A 22,399-nucleotide genomic window follows, 5' to 3' on the forward strand; every position below is an offset into this window, starting at 1 on the left:
TCCTAGCTATTCCTCACAGAAGACTGTCCATCTCCCAACTCCAGGCACTCTCTCTGGCTGTGCCTCCTGCTGGGAGAGCCATCCCTCCTCATCTCTGCCTCCTGGATCTCCTGGATTCCTTCAGGTCCCAGCTAAAAGCTCCTCTTTCCTAATCCCTCTTAGTTCTAGTGCCTTCCCTCTGCTGATCAGCTCCAGTTTCTCCTGCTTATACCTTGTTTGTCCATGGTTTATCAAAAGTTTTCTCCACCCTTAGACTCTGAGCCCCTTGAGGGCAGGGACTGTCTTCCTCCTTTCTGTGTACCCCTAGTTCTTAGCAAAGTGCTTGCACATAGTAGGTGCTTATAATGCTTGTTGACTAACCATCCACTATACCACCTAACTGCCTCTAATTATATTTTCTAAATATTTTGCATTTCTTTTCCTCTGTATACAGTGCCTTTCCTCAGTAGAACATAAGCTTCCTTTGGGACAGATATTTTATTTTTGCCTTTGCATTCCCAGCTCCCAGTGTAGTGTTGGGCACATAGTAGGTACTTAATAAAAGCTGGTTGAATGAATGAATGTTGGGTTGTCTTAAAAGGAAAGAAGCAGCTCCTGGAGCTCAGACCAGGAGCAAACCAGACCATCCCTGCCACCACTAATTATAATAATCTGACTAACAACAACTGTAACAATAGGGCTTAAGGCAAAAATCACCATAACTGCTTCTTTCCCGGACCAGAAAGGGATGAAGGGCCACCAGACAGATAGCCAGTCATCAAACCTGAACAAATCCCAGTCAATACACCATAGATCAAGCGTCTACAATGTGCAGGGACCCATGTTCAGAACTTGGGATATAGAAACAGAGAGAACACAGACTCTGACCTCAGGGAGCTTACACTCTATGGGAGGGGAAGCCAACAACTATAGCAGAGTGATTTAAGTACAAAGGAAAAGGCTAGGAAAAGTGTCAGGAGAAATTTTAGGGGCAAAGGGCAGATCCTTTCATGAGATCTGACCTATCTCACCACTAGGTGGGTGGGGGAGAGTTTAGGGGGAAAGATAATGATTTTGGTTTTGGACACATCGAAATTTTTTTGTCTTGTTTTAAATGTGTTTATTTTAATGCTTTTTTAAAATTTTAAGTTTTAAATTCTCTCCCTTTCATGGGAGTGGTCAGTGGTCAGGCAGAGCATCACAGAGGAGGAAGCTTCCTGAATTGGATCTTGAAGGAAGGGAGAGAGATCTACAGATGACAACTAGAGCTTGGGGTGTAGGGGTGGAGAGAGAAAGAGCCCATTCATGGCCGGAGAGATAGCACGAGTAAAAGCACAGACGGGAAAGGTTTGGAAAAAGAACGGCCCCCTTAGGCTGGAAAGAAAAACACATAAGATTCCACAGGCAACCTCAAAGGTCATTTCATCCAACCCTTTCATTTTACAGATGAGGAAACTGAGGACTAGAGGAGTTCAGTGATTCACCCAAAGTTACACAGGTAGTAAGTAAATGACCAACAGGATTCAAACTCAGGTAGTACCATAACAAGGATTGGGTGACCAGGACTGGGTGCTGACATTCTGGGGGCAGGAGAGAGCTGCACTCCCTCCCTGGAGTCTTACCTGCCAGCCCATCCAGCCCCAGTCCGGGAGTTTCATCAACATGGAACTCCTCCCCCAGGACCCTCCTTCTATCCTGACCCCTGTGGGCAGGAGGACAGGACACCTCTGCTCCCTCTGAGGTTGTATTTGAAGTTGAACTTTCTCCCCTCACCAATGTTTCTGGCCTGGGTAAAGGATTTCAAGTTTTGACTCTGGACCCAGGTTCTCTGATCCAGACCCTCTGATCTTTCTCATAGTATCAGCTAGGTCTGGGCAGGTACCATAGAGCCAGACTGTGGAGGGCTATGAATGCCACAATCAGAAACTTCTACTTGGTTCAAGACTGGCTTTTGTGTCCCCATCCCCATTGGCAAAATGGTCACCAGGCTGGTGGTGGGCTAAAGAAAAGATGGAGCTATGGGTGGCCATGAGACCCCATCAGGTCTGGCCAGGGAGCAATTGTTGGCCCTCATGGCAGCTTGACCAACAGAGAATGGCTCTTGGCTCCCGGGGTAGGGGAGGAGGAAGTCACTCCCAGCTGCCATCTCCCAAGGGTGCTCCACTGAGGATCTCCACAGTGGAGCACGGCAGCAGAACGGGCAGAGTGGTTGTTGTGACAAGTAGAAATGGCTATTGCCACCATAACCCACTGAGAGGGAGGGAGGCAGGCAGGAGGGCCAAGAAGCCTGAAGGGTAGGGAATAAGCATCAGTCTCTGCTAGAAGCAGGTCTGTCCAGCTGCTACACATGGTCCTCAACAGGGAAGAGGAAAAGCAGAAGGAAACTCTAGAAATATGTCCAGAGTCCAAGACACCAGCCAGGCCACCAAGGATCAGCTGGATGAACTGGGGAGCTTTAGTTGGGAGAAGAGACTTCGAGGGACAGGAGAACTGCCTTCAATCATGTGAGGAGTATGTGGGAAAGGGGTTGGCTTTGCTCTGCTTGGCCCCCGAGGGCCGAACTGGGAGCAACCCGGGGAAGACATAATGAAGAGACAGATTTCACTGGAATGGAGGGAGAAACCTCCAAATAATTAGAACCGTCCAAAAAGTGGAATGAATGGATGAATCAACAAGTGAAAACCCGTCAAGTGTTTCCTATGTGCCGGGCTCTGGGCCAAGCATCAGGGATACAAATACTAGAAGCAAGCTAATCCCTGCCCTCAAGGGGCTTACATTCTAAGAGGCAGTGAGCTCCCTATCTCAGGAGGTCCATAAGTGGGGACTGGATGACTCCTTTTCAGGGATATTGTAGATTCCTGCTCAAGTCCAGGTTGGACTGGAAACTTGTGAAGCCTCTTCTAACTCGATGAGACTGTGAGAAACTGTTTTAGCCTGGGTCCTGGGTGGTAAAATACTGATTACATAAACTCATACACATATACATACACACACGCATATTCACACATATCTACAATGCATATATGTGCATGTATGTGCACATATGTACATCTATGCACATGTGTGTATCTATAGACCCCCATCTCTCTACCTTGTCTGAGCTGGATGTTCAGAGATCCTTCACAGACTTATCCTGTCATAGGAGTTTTGACATCCTTTGTTTCCACCTGGGCTTGTCTTAGACATCCCCTCCTCGTCCTCCTCTCTGGAGGGCTCACCATCATGGCGCTGGACACCCATTCACATTTAGCCCTCCTACAGCTCAGAACTCCAGAGCTCAAGTCATCTACCAGCCTCCCCAGTAATGGGGTCTGTAGGCATGAGCCCCAAAGCTCACATTCCTATGGCCTTTTAAGGTCTGAGAAGCATTTTGCTTATATAATCTTATTTGATAGAGCACTGGGCCTGGAATCAGGGAGACTTGAGCTCAAATTCAGCCTGAGAGGGACCCTGGGCAAGTCACTTTCCCTCTGTTTACCCCATTTTCCTCATCTGTAAAATGGGGATGACAAGTGAGACTGTCTTTGTAAGGCACTTAGCCCAGTACCTAGCACATAGTAGATGAGATATAAATGTTGGCTATGATGATGATGATGGTAATGCTGACAGTGATGGTTCTCCCACTAAGCCTGGGAGGCAGATGTTAGAATCATCCTCCTTTTACAGACAGGGAAAACTGAAGCCCCGGGACTCGCCCGAGATTACTCAACCAGTGAACATCCACGGGTTGGGTATGACGTACCTCGTGCACATGTGTTTTGTCTCCAAGGTTTCCTCTGAAATTCAGTCACTGTGTGAACAGTAAGAGCTAGCCAAAAGGAGAAGTCCTTGCCTCAGACAGAGAGTTCTCCATCACTGGAAGTATTTGAGGAAATCGATGAGGCGTTTGGGGAATTAACCGGAAGTCCAGCGTAGAGCTGTGATAGTGACACGGAGCAGTGATGAGACACTTTAATCATCTGCTGAGGTCCCTTCCAACCCCTGCCACATGCCTGTACCGCTCTTCCTCCTGGTTGTCTCCAAAGTTCAACCCAAGGGCCACCTTCTACGGGAAGCCTTTTGGGAACGCCCTTCCCATGTGCTAGTGACTGCCCTCCCTTCCCAAAGTGCCTTGGATTCATTTTGAACATATTCTGTGTGTATCTCTACATGGGCCTGGGGTCTCTCCCAATGATTATTTCAGTTTTCATGTTTAAATCTGCAGAATCCAGGGCAGTGCCTGGCACAGTACATAGTAGGTGCATAATAAACGTTTGCTGGTTGATTGATTTTATAGTACATATACATATAAACACATGCACATGAAAACACACGCAAACAGGACATACGTGTTGCCTTCCCTGTTCGAATGCAAGCTTCTAAGGGTAAGAACGGTTTATTGCTTGTCCCCAGTGGCTAACACTGTGCCCAGCCCACAGTATGTGATTAATGGATTCATGTCTAATCAATCAATTCATAGCATTTATTAATTGCTTGCTGTGTGCCTGGCACTGTACTAGCCACTGGGGATAAAGACAAACAGGTCCTACCCATAAGCAGCTTCCACGACAAGTACATACAGATGCATACTGATTGGGAGAGAGGCTTAGTGGAGGTTGATTGATTGGGGGGGGGGGGTCACTTGTTAGACAGTAGAGACAGGATTTCTGCCTGGAGGCAGGGAGGTCATCAGCTTGGTTCATCTGACCCCTGGGCCCTGTCTGCCTCTGAGATTCTGTGACTCACATGCCCATGCTGGGAAGGAGGGGTTGTCTGCAGGAGGGAGCTGCCCCCACTCCCCAGCCTGGGAAGACAGAAAAGAGGATGGAGCTGGGAACCTCCACAGGGAGGAATAATTAAAACCCAGCCGGCGATCTTCCCTCCTGGAAAAAAAAACAGAGAGAGAGGAAGGGGTGTCCAATTTGTCTTCCCAGAGCAAAGATTTATGGGTAAAAAAATCCATAGCAGGCCCGGGGATAGGAGGGGTCTGCCAGCCTCGAGGCCCCCACATCCAAGGCAGCCCCTAAACATGGAGCTGGGGAGGCATCGAAGAGGTTAATGCCGGCTGAGGAACTAAAAATGGGAAGGTGCTGGTCCCCCATGGGGGAGAGGAGACAGCAGAGAAAGCTGAGCCTGTAATAGATGAGGACAGATGCAGAATTAATGAAGTCCCTCCAATGGCCGGAATGCCGATGCTCATCCCATATTTCCCCCACCAGCCCTGAATGAAAGGCGCAGGCAAAATGGATTGAGACAATTAGGGAGTAATGAAGACCTCGAAACCAGAGGAAAGGAATCCTGGGGATAGACAAGGGCCGGGTGATGGGCAAGCTCCAGCAGCCTGGCTGGCCCTGCTCAGAGATCCGTCTGATGCAGTTCCCAGGCCTGCACAATTATTTTTGAAAAATGGTGGAGGAGGTGAGAGTGAGCGAGTGAGAAAGGGCTGGCTGGCCCAGCTCTCTGGGGAGGGGGAACTGTTATAAATTATCTTCTGCTGAGTTGGACCCTGGGGTAGCCTTAAGGTAATGAGGTGGATACTTGCAGAGTCTCTGGACATTCTGAAAGGACAATGGGATTGAAAGGACTGCCTATGGCAAAGCTTTGGATAGAGGCTGATGGGGACCCATAAACGCTTCCAGGTCCCCGATTTTGCCTGAGCGGGCTAGCAGTCTTCGCCTCTCCACGGCTTAGGAAACACTTTCATGTGTTACTATGGACTGCAATTTCCTCCCCTGATGGCCAGCCTCTCCTCACTTAGCTAGACTAGATTTTTATGGACAGACCCAGATGCCTCATCAGGACCGTACCTGAAGCCTCTGACTTGGCAGGATGTGTCAGAAGACACACTCGCTGGCCGTGACCTTTGAGAATGTTGGCTCACCACCATGCCACGGCGAGGTGTCTAAAGGAAAGGAAGACTGGGAACAATACTGGTCAAACCTGATTTGAGGAATCTCCCTGGGCCACTAAAAGAGTATGTCCAAAGTACGTTTCCTTCTGGTTAGGAACTCATTGCTGTGAGCAAGACTTCCAGTCCTCCGAGAGACCACTTGGTACATTGGAAAGAATGTTGGACCCCAAGCAGACAACCTGAGTGTAGTAGCAACCACCTACATGACCCTGGGCAAGTTCCTTCCCCACTCTGTGCCTCAGTTTCCCCATCTACAAAATGAAGGGACTGGACTCAGAGGTCCTTCCCAATGTCGACAATGGGTTCCATGATCTTTGCCAAATCAAAAACTGTAAACCTTGGCTACCTGATACCTCCCACCTGTAGGCTCCATGCTCTGCTCCTCCTCCAGGGAGAACTAGAATCCCAGAATCTCAGAGCTGGAAGGGGCCTTAGAGGTCCTTAGGCATCCCCACCATAACCTACCCAATAGGTCGTCCTGCTGCTTCCCTCTGGGGAGGTCTCTTTGCTAGGAAGAAAAGACCTAAATTAGCTTCCACACCTTATGCCCAAAGCTCCTCCTTCTGCCTATGGGGCCAAGGACTTCTTCCACGGAAGTCCTTGAAGACAGTGACAGTGATCGTCTCCCTTGGAGAGGACTTTCCTTTCTCCAGGCTAGATGTGCCTAGTTTCTTAGACATGGAGTCCAGGCCTTTCTTTATCCTTGGGACACTCTCCAACTTATCTACGTCATCCTAAAATGGAAAACTCAGGAGGAACCTCCCAGTGAGGTCTGAGCAGGACAGAGGACAGCAGGCCTCCCTCTCTAGACTGTCACGACCTCTCCGCCTGCATGTTACACTAGATCCACTTTCACCCTGAAGACCCTGGCAACCCCCAGATCGCCAGCCCCCAGGTCATGGGTCATTTCAGGCCCACATCTGCCTATCACTCCTCCCTTCTCTCATGCTAGTGAAGCTGACTTTCTGAACTCAAGCTCAAGATTTCCTATTTATCCTCATTAAATTTCAACTTATATTCAGCCCTTGCTTGGTTGTTTCTGCCACGCTGGTTTTTGGGAGAGGGAGGAAAGGTTGGCTTGCTTTTGTGTGGCCTAGAAAATAGAGCTGCCCCAAAACCTGGGAGATGCGGATTCAAGTCTAGGTGACCCTGGGTAAGTCACTGAACCTCTCAGTGCTCTGAGGTACAGGCCATTCTCTGAAGCTCTGAGCCGTGGAAGAGGTGGTGACTTGAATTGGTAGATGGATTTTCCTCGCCTGGGAGTTCTCGATAGCGGTGACATCACAGGTGTAGCCCCCACTCCCAGCCCTGGGTATCCCCCATGGCCTCCGGTGTTTCTGACACATAGAGCTTCTTGAATTAGCCTTCCAGTTGGCTTTCCTCTCATTCACAGGTTGGCCTGGAAACCCAGACTCGTAAAGCTGGAAAGGACCCAAGAGATAATTTAATCCAGCTCTGTGCCTCATTCTCCTCGATTACAAATAAAAGAGATGAGGCGCAGACTAGTGACCCGCCAAATTCACGTGGCTAATTAAGGGGTGGAGATGGAATTTTAATGAAGGACCCCTAACTCTCAATCCAAGATCTCGCTGCCTCCCCATCCATCCAGGCTCAGGCCCCAGCACTGACTGGCTCTGCGTGTCCTTATCAATCTCCTTTGTGACTCTGAAGGGACAGAGGGACACCATTCCTCTGCCTGAGGGCACAGCCCTGGGCACTGTAAGACTTGGGGTCTAGTCCAAATGAATCACGGATTCATTTGGCACCATTGGGCAGACCTATTCTCCTCCCTGAGCCTCAGTTTCCCCATCTGTAAAATGAGGATTCTAATAGCACCTCCCACCCAGAGCTATCGTGAGGGCTACACAAGTCAACATCCTTCAAAAACCTTGAAGTTCCATCTACCAGCTATTATGATTGATATCATTGCTGTCCTCATTATTATTATCGTTATTATTGGAGAAGTGATTTCCCCAGGGGCTGGGGAAACAAGAGAGCTGCCCGTAATGGTTCTCCATCTGCAGTCAGCTCAGCCTCCTTCTGCGTGGCTGGGGGAGGGGATGGGAGGAGGAGAGACAGAGGAGGGGAGGGAATCAGGGGAGAAAGACCATATGGCTGGCTCTCCCAGGACTCAAAGAAAGGCTTTGCAAGCGTATCTCTGTTTGGATGGGCTGAAAGCTTGTGGGGAGGTTGGGAGGGGCCTGTGCAGCTTTCAGGCAGAGGTTTGTGGGGGACTGGGGGGCTCTGACGAGGAAGGACCTACATCCTCCTATCTCCATCCATTTCCAGCTCAGTGAGGGAAGCTGCAGGAAGATTGTCATCAGCAAACCTTTGGAGGGCTCCAGGCTCATTGACTGAATTTCAAAACATCTCCGGACCCTCCCTCAAATCCAGTCTCAGCCTCCACAGGACATCAAGATTAGAGAATCATGGCTTCTTGGAACTGCAGGAGATTGGCGGGGTAATTGAATCTAACTTCAGTTCCCTCCACAAGTGGTCGTCCTGCTTCTACTTGGAGATGTCCAGTGATAGGGAGGTCACTGCCTATCAATGTAGCCCCTCCTACTCCTGATCAGACTTCCCCCCCACATCTCACTCTTCCATGAATCATCGCTTACGTTGGGTTAGCCTCTTTGCCCCGCTTTCTGCCTTTGTGGGAGCACAGATCCATTTAGGGGCTGCCAATCTGCTCTGTTGCCCAACTAAGTGCCCCCTGGCGGGGGCACTTTGTTGGAGGAGCCAGCCTGGGACCTCCACAGCTGCCCGCGTGCTCATGGAAGTGGCTGGCTATGGAGTCTGTGAAGATCACGGAGCTGCTCCTGCCCATGGAGTAGGCAAGGGGAGGGGCTGGTCTGAGTTCACAGAGGTAGGAAATGACAGAGCTGGTCCTCTGACTCCAAATCTAGCCACATAGACTGAGGAGTTAGGCTTTCCTTAGTGAGGCTACTCTCTTCACCAGTACAGATCTCAGCCCTTTCGGTGACTTAGGTCTTCGAGAGTTGCTGGGGCTCAAACAGTAATCACCCTGTGGTAGGTTTGGTGAAGAGCTTCTCTTCCACCCCACTAGGATTTATTAAGCCCCTACTGTGTGCCAGGCCCTGGACTAGGAGTGGAAAACACAGAGACAAAAAGAAAACTGGCCCTGCCCTCAAGGAGCTTCTATTCTAATTGGAGAAGAAACAATAAAAACATAGATAAGTCAACGGGAGGGGGAGACAGAGACAGAGAGACAGACAGAGAGAGACAGAGACAGAGACACACACACACAGACAGAGACAGAGACAGAGACAGAGACAGAGACAGAGACAGAGAGAGAGAGAGTACAAGGTAATTTCCCCCCTGAGCGTAATGGGAGACACAAACAGCTGGGGAAGAATGAAAGGTTTCATGTAAGAGGTGGCATTTGAGTTAAGCTTTGAAAGGTGATGGATTCTAAGGAGGAGTAGGTGAGAAGGGAGGGAGTTTCTGGCACTCAGTGCAAAGCCCATGCCTTTCAAGCCATCTCTCTCTCCCTCCTCTGTGTCTGTGTTTCATCTTCCTTTCTCCCTCTCCTTTTCCTCTTCCCCCCCGCTTCTTTTTTCCCTTTCTCTTCCTTTTCTCCTATTTCTCCTCTTCTTCCTACCTCCTCTTCTTCCTCTTTCTCCTACCTCTTCCTTATTTCCCCCTCCTCTTCCTCTTCTCCTCTACCCCTCCTCCTCTTCTATCCTTCCTTCCCCTTCCTCCTCCTTTTCTTCTCCCCCTCCTCTTCTTTCTCTATCTCTCTTCTGCAGCTGCCTTTCTATCTCTCAATCTCTTTTCATGTCCATCTGACTTGAGGGAGTCTTCCATTCCCCCCCCCAATCCCTCCCTTCCATCACCACCACTAAATTCCAAGAAGAGCTAATCCTTGCCTGAGGAATGAAGTCTTCTTTTCCCCACACCCCAAGTAAGAAATACCACAGCAGCCTAGATGAGAGGAATCCCCTCATCTGGGGCATGTTGGGACAGACCACTCTCCATTCTCCAACAAGGAGTACTGGTACAGGGGAAAGAGTCAGAAGACCTGAGTTCAAATCCTACTTTGTGTGACCTTGGACAAGTCCTAAGTTGAGAGGGTAGAGCTCAGTGGCATCTTAGGTCCTTTCAGTCCCTAGTGGCACCATCCTAGGATCTAGGAGCAGAGAGTGAGTCCCTGGCCCCAGGAATCAATCACTCAGCCAGGCAGGGGCTCTTTCTTCCAAGTGTAGAAGAGGCCCCATAGAAATGCAAACACCAGCTAACAGCTTCTCGGAGAAGACCTTAATTCTCTTAACACCTTATAGTTATCTGCGAAGGCAGTAATTATCAGGCAACCTCAGCTCCCCACTAACAGCTCTCCATCAAACAAAGTGAAAGGATCTAAGACTGGAATTGATATCCCTTTGGGCTTTCAGCTGCGTGCAAGCTGCCTGAGGCCAGGACCCGTCAATAGATGTTTATTTGGATGAAGAGATACAGAAAGCAGACCGGGAAAAGGAAGGCGGAAGGGGGTGAGGCCCAAAGAACGTCAGAGCCCTTACTCGTGCACCCCGTCATTTTACAGAGAGGGAAACCGAGGGCCAGAGACAACAAAGGACTTGCCCAAGTTCCTACAGTTAGAAAGGGCAGTGCCCTGATTCAAACCCAGGTCCTCTGGCTAAAATTTGCATTCCAAACTCCCCCCAGCCCCTACTCTGTCCCCAGTTCAAGTCTCTGTAGTTTGCATTCAGTACAAAGGTAGGGCCCTGCCTGGGATCATTAATGGGAACCTGTGTTTAATGAGCAGAGTAGGAAAACGGGCCCTTCCTCTGGGACTGATCAAAAATGTGGCCCGGCCCTGACTCAGGGGGTGACTGAAGCTGGTCTTGTCCTACAGTGGTCATGAGAAAGGCTGAGGCCAGACAGACCTGGACTTGATTCTGGGTCTGCAAGGCCTTCCCATGACCTACCTCAATGTATGTCTCAGAGGAGCTAGAACCAAGCCACCACCCCACCCCATCGGAGCAGGAACTGGCCCTGGGCAAGCAGGCCTTGGTCCCGGGACAAGGGAGCCTCTGAGCAGGGACCGCTGTCCCCAGGCCTTCTCTGGGGGCTTTGGCCAGCCTGGGCCATCACCCACGGGCAGCCATGATTGCAGTCATGCCAGGAGTGGGGGATCTCTGTCCCTTGGGTCCCAGGTCTTTTGGACGTCTATACCACTCCTCTCAGACCAGGCTGGGCCTATGGCAGCCTGGGCCATCACCCAAGGGCAGCCATGACTGCAGTCATCCCAGGAGTGGGGGATCTCTGTCCCTTAGGGCCCAGATCCACTGGACAGCCATCCCACTCCCCTCAGAGCAGGCTGGGCCCATGGCAGCCTGGGCCATCACCTATGTGCAGCTGTAACTGCAGTCATCCCAGGAGTGGGGGATCTCTGTCCCTGGGGGCCCAGGTCCACTGGACAGCCATCCCACTCCCCTCAGACCAGGTTGGCCCATGGCAACCTGGGTCATTTCCCAAAAAGGAATCCTTCAAGCTGGCTCTGGCTGGAGTGGCCTCGTGGGAAGGCGGGGGGGCTGTAGGCGTGTTTGCCCTGGCCAGGCTTTCCTAGGCTCAGGTAATAGAATTACTGGAGCACAGAGATCTACCAGGGTCCAGCCCCGCCTCTGGCTCCCATCGATGCTTCGCGCTGGCACTTTCACTTCTAAATTAACACCCTAAATTAGAGCAATCAACACGGATAAAAGCCGGCAGGCTGCTTGCCAAGCTACCAAGGGCTAATTGCTCTCCCCCGCTCCAGAGTGAGAGAGGGGAGCTCGGAGGGGCTGCAAGGGTGAAGGACCGGTTTGGAGGGGCCTGGATGAGCAGCTGACTGCCTTGTGACCTTGGGCAAGTCAATTCTGGGGCTCATTTTTTACCTCTGTGACCTATCCTCTGTGTGGGAGGAGATGGCCTCCTAGATCAGGCCGGGTTTAGAGGGAGGATCCTGAAATCCCATCACCTGCCTCCCAGGACAGACTCAGAGCCACGCCTACCCTGGAGTCTGCCTCTTGGCTTCCTTATCAGTTGTGTGACCCTGGGCAGGGCACTGAGGCTCACTCAGCCTCGGTTTCCTCATCTATAAGATGGGGATAATAATACCTACTTCCCAGTGTTGTTGTGAGGCTCAAATGAGATAAACTATCAAGTGATTCCCAAACCTTAAAGAACTATATAAATGTTGTTGTTACTATTCGCTTCTTCTCATTCTTCTTCATCATCATCATGCCAGAGAGACTGGGAATGCACGACGACAGAATGTCAGGGTCCTCCTCCAGATAGAGGAAGCAAAAGGAAGGAAGGGAGGAGGGAGGAGGGAAGAAAGAAGGAAAGGAGGGAGGAAGGGAGGAAGGAAGGAAGGAGGGAGGGAGAAGGGGGAGGAAGGAGGATGCAGGGGGGGAGGAAAGAAGAGAGGAAGGAAGAAAGGAAGGAAAGAAGGAAGGAAATAGGGTTAGGGAATAGAAAGCATGCATTAAATGCTCACACTGTACTGAATGCTAGGGATGTAAATACAAACGCGAGGTGGTCCCAGCCATCATGGACCTTACACTCTAATCAGGGGACATGTAGAGAGGAGTAGTGGCCAGGGAGGGACGCTCTGGTTGGGGGAATCCCAAGGCTAAGGGGCAGAGACAGAAGCAGTGTCAGGATGGATCTAGGGCCAGAACAGGAAGGGTGGGGCTGGGGCTGGGGCTGGGGCAGGGGGGAAGCAAGGCTGGGAGGGGGCCCGGTCCACTGGAGGGGTTCTAGCCAGTTTCGAGCCCGTCAGCCCAGGCCCAGGGTAGGAGCTTCCAAGCCTGGGCTGACTCCTTCCTGACATGGTCTCCGGGCCTCAGGTTTGGCTAGAGCAGCCGGGCATGAGGAAGTCACTCACCCAGGATAAGGAGAGACTTCCACCGCAGGCATTCTGCCCCCCACTCTCAGCCTCTTCCTGCTATGCCATGAGTGCGCCTACGCTGCTCACCCCCCAGCCACGGAGCCTCTGCCCTGGGCGCCTGAGTTGAGCCTCTGAGAAAGCGGCGGATACATCAGGATGCACAAATTCTCCGTGCAGTTATCCCCCACTGGTCTCCCACCATGTAAATCAATGCATTTCCTTACTGGTCCTCAAACTGCCCCAGAGGGAGCCAGTTTATTGACATAATGGACAGGCACGGGACCAGGAATGAGAAAGCCCTGGGGTTGTTTATTGCCTCTGACATTTATTGACTATGTGGAGTGCGAAGCACTCTCTGTGTGCCTCAGTTTCCTCATCTATACCATGAATGGGTTGGATTAGATGACCTCTGAGGACCCTTCTACCTCTAAATCTATGGCCTCTGATCCCTTTCAAGGCCCCCCAGTCCTCACAGTCAGGAAACCCTCCCTGTCCCCTGCTCCCTGTCCCCCCACTCCCTGGCCCCTGCTCCCTGTCCCCTGCCTGGATTGGCGAGTTTCAATCCAGTCCCCACTTATTTTCAAGTAGAGATTTGCTTTGGAGGTGAGATATCCTCTTGTCCACCTGTCAGCCACCTGCCTTGGCCACCTGCTGGTGCTTTTGTAGGAATAATGTGCCTCTTTGGGTCTCGGCTGGGGAGGATGGTCTCTGAGTTTCCAGCCAACCCTTAGCCTCTAGGAGGGAGGGAGGCAGTGCTGGGCTTGCAGTCGGAGAACCAATTCTAACACACACCAGCTGTGAAGGACTGAGCTAACCACCGCCCTCCCTGGATCTCTTTCCTCCTCTCTAAAATGAGGTCAATAATACTTGTGAGGACAGCATTTGACAGCGTGTAAAAAGCCTCAGAAATGTCAGCTATTATGGATAGGAAGGAATGTAGATTCCTGGGTGTGTGTGTATGTGTGTACACATGTGAGCATATGTGTATGCATGTATGTGTGCATGCATGTGCGTGCACATGTGTGTGTGACTCATGGCCTGGTCTCCCAGGAGGTGGCAGCTGGAGGGAGGGAGACCAAGCTAGGGTGGGAGCTTCTCCCAGGGGTCCCTATTGGTTAATCCATTGATAGCTCCAGCTGCTGGACCCAGGAACGACCCCAAACAACCTCTCCTGAGGTAGGGAAAAGGAGAGCCTTAGGAGATGAGGTTCCGCCTCCCGCCTCCAAAAACTGGAAATGGGGAGCTCCAGCATCTCTGTGGGACCTAGACCAAGGCATTTCCCTTCTCAGGGCTCTGATTTCTTCTTCTGTAAAACCAGCAGGTTAGACCAGAGGGTGCCTTCTCTCTGGAGCCACAGTCTTAGTTCTAGGCTGCATCTTCCTGGCCGTGGCCAGCTCTGGAATTCACCTCCACCTCTCAGCACTCCCAGCTTCCTTCAAGGCTTGGCTCGGATCCTACGTCTTCTGTGTCCTGGAATCATTTCCTTTTGACGCCTCTGTGTGCATTATTTCTCCCCTGGTAGAATGTAAATGCCTTAACAGGGATCGCTCCATTTCTGCCTGTAATAAAGGGGGTCAGGTACTCCCACAGATCACCTCTGAAGCTATCTGACATAAGGAAGAGGCTGCAGAGGCTGCTTCTGGGAGAGCTGGGGTGATATGTGATGGAAAGGAAGGGAGGAAATCAAGTTATTTTGTGCCTACTACGTGCCAGGCACTGTGCGAAGCAGTTTATCAATATTATCTCAACAACCTCATTTCATACATTAGCATGGAATAGATAAGGATCTTCCTCTTTTGTTATTATTTCTCACACTGTAAATGACCCTTTCATAACGTGATTGGTGCATCACTGAACGGGATAGGAGCTTGACTGGTGACTTCATTGCTAGAGAGAACTCCTTAGTGGAGAAACTGCTCCCTTCTCTGCAATTTATCATCTTAGAGAATTGCCAAAAGATTAAGTGACTTGCCCAAGGTCACACAGCCAGTACGTATCAGAGGCATAACTTGAACCAAGATCTTTTTGGCTCTGACTCTATCCACTATGCAACTGAAGGCACTGAATAAATCAGTCAACAAGCATTTAAGTACTAAGGGCCAGGCACTGTGCTAAGTACTGGGGATGCTATTAATAAAAAGAAAGGCTGTCCCTGTCCTCAAAGAGCTTACAATCTAAAGAGGGAGGCAACACAGGAAAGGAAGGGGGAAAAGAGATACCCGGGGGAATCTTGTTCTGTGGAGATGCAAAGGAGAGTGAGCTGAGTCTACAAGGAAGGCATTGGGAGGAGTTTGGTACCCGCCCTCCAATTACAGAGGAGAGGCGTCTGAGAGAGGTGATTTCAATCAAGGCTTGAGTTAACAGCATGGTGAAGAGATTAGAAGTAGGAGCTTATTCTGGGGGAAATATCTTGTTCCCTGGAGCTGAACAGAGCAGCAGGTGCAAAGCGGAGAAGACGATATTGAAGCTGTGAGCCTGGGTGATGAGGAGGAGGGTGGTGTGCTCCACAGTAATAGGGAAGTCCAGAAGATGGTAAGAATAGGGGAAAAGATAATGAGCTTAGTTCTGGATGTGTTTGAGGTACCTACTGTCATTGGCATGGCCTAACCATGAGCAATTACTATTTCTTCAATTATTTAGATATCTTTATTTCCAGAACGAGATGTGAAACAGCTGACAGGTTTAAGATTGGAAAAGGAGTACGATAAGGCTATTTATTGTCACCTTATTTATTTAACTTGGATGCAAAGTACATCATGTGAAATGCCAGGCTGGGTGAATCAAAAGCTGGCATCAAGGTTGCTGGGAGAAATATCAACAATCTCAGATACGCAGATGATGCCACTCTGATGGCGGAAAGTGAAGAGGAATTAAGAAGCCTCTTGATGAGGGTGAAAGAGGGGAGTGTAAAAGCTGGCTTGAAGCTTAACATTAAAAAACTAAGATCTTGGCAACTGGTCCCATCACTTTTTGGCAAATAGAGGGAGAAGAAATGAAAGTAGGGTCAGATTTTATATTTTGGGGCTCAAAGATCACTGCAGATGATGCTCCTTGGAAGGAAAGCCGTGGCAAATCTGGACAGCATGCTAAAAAGTACAGACGTCACCTTGCCATACGAAGGTCTATATAGGCAAAGCCATGATGTTTTCCAGTAGCAACGTCTGGCTGTGAGAGTTGGACTGCAAGGAAAGCTGAGTGCCGCAGAACTGACACTTTTGGGTGGTGGTCCTGGAGAAGACCTTTGAGAGTCCCTTGGACAACAAGGAGATCACATCAGTTAATCCGTAGAGAGATTAATTCAGACCCTTCACTGAAGGTCAAATACTGAAGCTGAAACTTAAATACTTCGGCCACATAACGAAGGGACTCATTGTAAGAGACCCTGATGTTGGGAAAGACTGAGGGCAAAGGAAGAAGGATGAGATGGATGGAGAGTGTCATGGAGGCGATGAACATGAGCTTGGACAGCCTTGGGGAGATGGTGAGAGTCAGAGGGACCTGATGTCTATGGACCATGGGGTCATGAAGAGTGGGAAGCGGCTGAGAGGCCGAGAAGCGGTAACGATTTCTGATAAAAAGGTGGCTCGTAGGTACATTCATATAATTCCTATGTGTGCCTTGGTAAGCGGGTTGCCAGTGATTTTGTATAGCCCACAGTTACTTTGAATGAAATTTATGTCTCTTCCCGATGCTTTTTGTTGCTATCATACAGAAAAGCTATTGATTGGGGTGGGAGTTTCTGTCCAGTCGTGTCTGACCCTTCATGGCCCCATTTGGAATTCTCTTGGCAGGGATACTGGAGTGGTTTGCCATTTCCTTCTCCAGCTCACTCTACAGATGAGGAAACGGAGGCAAATAAGGTGAAACGACTTGCCCAGGGTCACCTAGCTAGTAAGTGTCTGGTCTTGAACTCTGGTCTTCCTGATTCTAGGCCTGCTGCTCCATCCACTGGGCCACCTAGCTGTTCATCCCTACCTTTATTATAAAGACCTCTTCTAGTATTTCTCCATTGTATATGGGGAAGGGAACAAATATTTATATAGTGCCTACTGCACTCTGCTAAGCATTTTTAAAAATTAATATTATCTCATTTGATCCTCACAGCAACTTTGTGAGGTAGGGCTTTTCTAATCTCTATTTTATAGTTGGGAAAACTAAGGCCAACAGAAGCCAAGTGACTTGCCCAGGGTCACCCAACTAGGAAGAGTCTGGAGCCAGATTTGAACTCAGGTCTTCTTGATTCTAGGCTCAGCACTCTGTGCACTGTGGCTCCCCCAACAGCCTTTTATATTACCTTATAATTATAGTCTTGTTCTTGGTTCTAGACAGATACAATTTTTCATATTTAAGGAGAGGCCCATTAATTCCTGTTTTTAATATTTTTAACAGAAATGGCTGTTGTATTTTGTCAAAAGGTTTTTCCAGATCTATTGATATAATCACATGGTTTCTGAGTTTTGTTATAAGAATGGTCTATAATACTTAACGATTTTCTAAACATTAAAACAGCTAGCAGATAGACGAACTGAGGATAAATGACCCTCGGGAGGAGACACTCTCTTGGCCAAATAAAAGACATCTTGGAGGTGAGAAGCTGAGATCACCAGGTGCAAGGAACAGGTGAGGAGACGCCCTCTGCCCCAACCCCAACATTAACTTGTCTTAGCACCACCAGCCTTGGACAGTGGGTGACCACAGTGCATGTGGGATAGGATCATGGAATCAGAGAACAGAAGAAATGGTAGGGGCTTCAGAACAGGGGATGTCAGAGCTGGGAGGGCCTCAGAACAGGGGATGTCAGGACTGGGAGGCTCCTTAGAACAGGACATGTCAGAGCTGGGAGGGCCCTTAGAACAGGGGCTGTCAGGGCTGGGAGGGCCTTAGAACAGGGAATGTCAGAGTTGGGAAGGGCCTCAGAACAGAGAATGGAGGGGCCTTAGAACAGGGGATGTCAGGGCTGGGAGGGGCCTCAGAACAGGGGATGTCAGGGCTGGGAGGGCCCTTAGAACAGGAGATGTCAGAGCTGGGAGGGCCTTTAGAACAGGGGCTGTCAGGGCTGGGAGGGGCCTGAGAACAGGGGATGTCAGGGCTGGGAGGGGCCTCAAAACAGGGGCTGTCAGGGCTGGGAGGGGCCTGAGAACAGGGAATGTCAGAGCTGGGAGGGGCCTCAGAACAGGGGCTGTCAGGGCTGGGAGGGGCCTCAGAACAGGGAATGTCAGAGCTGGGAGGGGCCTTGGAACAGGGTCATGTCAGAGCTGAGAGGAGTCTTAGAGATAATTTTGTCCAATCCCCATATTTTACAGAAAATGTACAGGAAATTGAGGCCTTGGGCAGCCGGAGAGTTTCTCCTCTAATCACAGGCCTGGGACTCTAAGCTCGGTTTCCTGGTTGCCTTTCCAATGTGTTTCCAGCATCAGGGTTAAAGCCCCTTCCCTCCAGCCTCTCAGCCTTAGTCTATGCTCCTGTGTCTTGGGGTGGAGGGCAGAGTTAGGCCCCCCCCCATCTGTTCACTGACCACGTCCAGCTCTCCTCTGTCACTGGAGTCTAGGCAGAAATCCAGTCCTGGCCCAGACCGGCCGCCTTTCATGTAAGCAGACAGCCATCTGGAGCTGGCTCGTCCTTCCTGTCCCCTTCTGATAAATATCTGGAGAGAGTCTGTTATTTTAGACGGCTGACATCTTTCTGGAAATGTTTATAGCTGTTTATCTTTCGTCCGGACTCTTAGTTCATACAATATTCCCACCGACTTGTTTTAATGCCTCATTAATTGGGTGCAAATCATCAGAAAGGGAGAGGATTCTCCGCTCTTTCCCTGGAACCAGCCCCTGTGGTTTGGAAAACTCTGTCTTTTCATCTGCTGATCATAAACTCAGAAATAATTGGGCTGAGAAGAGCTCGAGGAGAGAGGCCTGGGCTCTGAAGCTTATCACTTCTACCCACGGACCGTTTCCCCTCTAACCTCCCACTCGCAAGGCCACCATCTTAATGAGCTGCCATTTAGACTTGCACAAACCTTCTCATGGGTCCCCAATTGCTGGTTCCCCGAATCATCTCAGACCCTATCCTCTCACAGGACCATAGCATTTAAATCTGGAAGGGGCTTTAGAGAGCTTCTAGTCCAAGGGTGGGGAACCTGCGGCCTCGAGGCCACATGTGGCGGTCGAGGTCCTCAAGTGCGGCCCTTTGACTAAATACAAACTTTTGTGAAGTTTTTATTCACAAACTTTTGTGAAGGTTTTATTCACAAACTTTTGTGAAGGTTTTATTCACAAACTTTTGTGAAGTTTTTATTCAGTCAAAGGGCCGCACTTGAGGACCTCGACCGCCACATGTGGCCTCGAGGCCGCAGGTTCCCCACCCCTGGTCTAGTTCACCTCATTTTACAGATAATGAACTGAGGCCCAGAAAGGGTTAGTTGACTCGCCCAGTTTCACAGAAGCATCCAGGATCTGAATTCAGCTCCACTGACTACCAATCCGGCCCCCTTTCCTTCCTGCACTCGTCTCCCCATCACCCACATGAGGCAGGGATCTCCAAAGCCAGAGCTGGGTCCCCTGAGGTGCTGTGGCATGAGAGAGCAGGACGTGGCCCCCGAAAGGGGCAGCACCGGTCACCATAGGGTCTGTGATCAGCCGATGGCTAGTGGTCGGTTTGCCTCCAACACGACTGAATCACCCCTATAAACACTCCGCCCCACCCCCACCCAAGCCGGCCTTCCAGGCTTCCCAGGGTATAGGACCAATTCCCAGCTCCTGCTCAGCAACCCCGAACTCTGCTTCCTCCATCATCTTACGGCTCTAGCAGGTACCGCTAGCCTGGGGAAGGAGGGACAAGAGAAGGGAACAGGCATTTACCTAGTACCTAACATGTACCACGCCCTGGGCTAAGCACTTTACAAATCTTACCTCGTCTGATCCTCACAGCAACCTGGGTTGTGGGAGCGATTACTATCCCCATTTTACAGGTGGGAAAACTGAGGCAGACAGGGCAAGTGAATTGCCCCGGGTAACACAGCAGTAACTCTGCCCAGCTGCCTCAAAATAGTTGGGAGCCCCCAAGCCTAGAGGATAAGACACAGTTTCCTGTCATTCAAGGCTTTCTGTGATTTAGATCTGGTCTTACCTTATAAAAATTTTCCACTCCAGCTCTACGGTTCATTAAGGCCTACAAAGCACGTCCTGTGAGGGTTCCTTATATAAATAAAACCACCGATCCCCTCCCTATATTTTCCACCCAACTGGTTTCCTTTGGACTTCTCCATCGTGTCCCAGGACCCTCTTTGTCCTTCAAGATTACATGAGCCCAGGCGCTCACATCTCTCGTTGCCTCTGCCCGGAGGACCTCTGATCGGAAGGCAGAGCTGAGAGCCTTTGCCAGGAAGGGCCTCCATGGAGGAGGTGCCCAGGCCTGCCTTCTCCTCATTTCCCATTCCTCTGACAGTCTCCGTCTTGCTCCCGGCTGTTTACATTCCCCCACCCGCATCTCTTTACAGCTTCTTTTTGTGTGTTCTATCTCCCTTAGAGTGTAAGCCCCGTGGCCGCAGGGGCTGTCTTTCGCCTTTCTTTGTATCCTCAGCTCTTAACACAGTGCCTTGCCCATCGTAGGTGCTTAATAAATGCTCATTGTCAGGGCCTGGATTCAAACATAGATTTCCTGCTTCCAAGTGCGATGAGCATTCTAGACTTGCTGATCCGAGCACTCTCTCTGGTGGGACGGAGGGAAGCCCTTGTTCCCCACCTCTTCCCAGCTCCTCCTTGCCCAGGTCTCTCTAGTTCTCAGTCACGAGTGGCCGAGGAGCCGTGCAGAGCAGTGGGATGGGGCGGTCTTCTGAACAGGAAGGACCGAGGGCACACACCTAAAATTCAAGTCTCTTCCCCGACAGGAGGAGGTGAGTGAGTGACTGGTTCCATGGGCACCATCCCTCTCCACACACATACACATACACCACACACCACACACCACATACCACACACATACACACACACACCACACACCACACACACACATACACATACACCACACACACACACACCACACACATACACATACACATACACCACACACCACATACCACTCACACACACCACACACATACCACACACACCATACACACCACACACACACCATACACACACACCACACACACCACACACACACATACACCACACACACATACACCACACACACATACACCACACACACACACACACAGAGCCACTTTATGTCCATGAACATATGCACACATTTTTCTGTCCCAGTCCCAGGCGAATGAATATCCAGAGACAGAATGGACCAGGTTACGACCTTGCAAGCTTGGAAAGGTCAAAGAGTGATCAGAAGTCTAGCAACCAGACCCCGAGTCAGTCCGCGGTCACAGCAGCAGAGTCTAGTGAGTAGCCAGGATGGCTGGGTCCGGTTCAGCAGCTAAGACACTGTCCTACGAGCCAACGAGGGATTCATTCGTCAGCTGGGCCACAATCAGAAGGAACTCAGTGGGAATGCAAGAGAGAGGGGAGGTCCCAGAGCCAGGAGACGCCCCTGGACGTAGGTTCTGTACATATGTGTTTTAGTACCGTTAGAATCAAAGTTTGAGCCCTCTCTCCTCGGCCCCCTTGTGTGTTTGCTGGAGGGAGAATAAGGCCCACATTGAGCCAGGGTGGTGGGGATACTCGTGCCAACCATTTAAAATGTGAGCCCCCTCTCCCCACATCTATCCTTGCTATGCTTTCTCAGTAAATACCCCCTCTATAAAAGCTAGTCGATGCCAACTGGTTAATTGATATTGGGGAGCACACCGCTTGGGGCTCTGAGCAATAGTATTATAAACCCCAATCCCCCGAGAGGAAGAACTCTGAGGATGGAAGTAGGCAACTGATCTCTGAGGACCCGATCTCCCAATGTGAGCTGGGGTTCAGAGAGCAAGTCCCATTTGATCCTCTCAACAACTCTGGAAAGTAGGTGCTATTATCATCCCCATTTTACAATTGAGGAAACTGAGGCAAAAAGAAGTAATTTACTTGCCCCAATGTCACACAACTAGTTAGGTGTCTGAGGGCAGATTTGACCTCAATCTTTCTTGACTCCTGGCCCAGCTTTCTATCCACTGCACCACCAGTTGCATTAAACTTTAGAATTTTAGAATCTTTGGATACGAAGACATTAGAATCTTAGTACATTGGAATCTTATAACATAAAACATCCATTCCCTAAGATTACCACGTTTTCTAAATAACCTGAAGGAAGAATATAGCAATATTCTGGATCATGTACATTTAATCAAATTTAAAGCTGGAAGGAGCCTTTCATAGAGCCCAATCCCTTCATATTACAGCAGAGTAGACTGAGGTTCCAGGACCCAAGTCCCCTACTCTGTCTGCTATGCCTCTCTGGGAGTTACCAGGGTTTTCCAATGTGGTAAGTGGTTACATAACAGGCTGACCCCACCCTGTAGTTGGTTCTTGAATCAGGAGGGAGTTTATAAGAAATTCCTAGAAGAGGCCCCCAAGGTGGTCTCTTTGCTTGTGCTTGGCCCCTATCCATTGCTCGCTCCCCCCACTGGTTCTTCAATCTCCACCTTCTTGCCCTGTCTCCATTGTCCACCATTTCTAGGACCCCAGTGAAAAGTACAAAGCATGAGG

The sequence above is a fragment of the Vombatus ursinus genome, unplaced genomic scaffold (genome assembly GCF_900497805.2).
Source record: "Vombatus ursinus unplaced genomic scaffold, bare-nosed wombat genome assembly UNPS02015411.1, whole genome shotgun sequence".
Lineage (NCBI taxonomy): Eukaryota > Metazoa > Chordata > Mammalia > Diprotodontia > Vombatidae > Vombatus > Vombatus ursinus.